Below are 1087 nucleotides of genomic sequence, written 5' to 3'. Positions count from 1 at the left end.
AGCAATATAACTAACTCACTCTACAGCATCTCATTAGCAGTGAAAAGAAACCAAGAAAGTTGGGACAGTCGACTGTTTACCACTATGTAACATCACCTTTTCTTTTAATAACACTTATTAAGCACTTGGGCACTGAAGACACCACTTGGTTAAGTTTAGCAAGCGGGATTTTCCCCCATTCATCCATTATGCATTTCCTCAGCTGCGCAACTGCACAGGGCCTTCGTTGTCTTAATTTGCACTTCATAGTGCGCCACACATTCTCAATTCGGAGACAGGTCAGGACTGCAGGCAGGCCATGCTAGCACCCGCACTCTCTGCCTATGCAACCATGCGCTTGAAATCTGGGCAGAATGTGGTTTGGCGTTATCCTGCTGAAAAATGCAGGTACGTCCCTGGAAAAGACGATGTCTGGATGGCAGCATATGTTGCTCCAAAATGTGTACATCTCTTTCTGCAAAAATGGTGCCCTCACAGATGTGCGAGTTACATGACAGACACTCATACACACTGTCACACCCATACACACACAAACACACACTTTCACAGACAGACACACGCACACACACACACACACACACTTTCACAGACAGACAGACAGACACACACACTTTCACACACAATCACTTTCACAGACAGACACACACACACACTTTCACACAGAGACAGACACACACACACTTACATACATACATACATACATACATACAGTGAGGGAAAAAAGTATTTGATCCCCTGCTGATTTTGTACGTTTTCCCACTGACAAAGGAATGATCAGTCTATAATTTTAATGGTAGGTGTATTTTAGCAGTGAGAGACAGAATAACAACAAGAAAATCCAGAAAAACGCATTTCAAAAAAGTTATAAATTGATTTGCATGTTAATGAGGGAAATAAGTATTTGATCCCCTATCAATCAGCAAGATTTCTGGCTCCCAGGTGTCTTTCATACAGGTAACGAGCTGAGATTAGGAGCACTCTCTTAAAGGGAGTGCTCCTAATCACAGCTCGTTACCTGTATAAAAGACACTTGTCCACAGAAGCAATCAATCAATCAGATTCCAAACTCTCCACCATGGCCAAAGAG

Source organism: Amia ocellicauda, unplaced genomic scaffold, assembly GCF_036373705.1.
Source record: "Amia ocellicauda isolate fAmiCal2 unplaced genomic scaffold, fAmiCal2.hap1 HAP1_SCAFFOLD_95, whole genome shotgun sequence".
Classification (NCBI taxonomy): domain Eukaryota; kingdom Metazoa; phylum Chordata; class Actinopteri; order Amiiformes; family Amiidae; genus Amia; species Amia ocellicauda.
The sequence above is the reverse complement of the archived record's forward strand: the minus strand, read 5'-3'. Positions refer to the sequence as shown.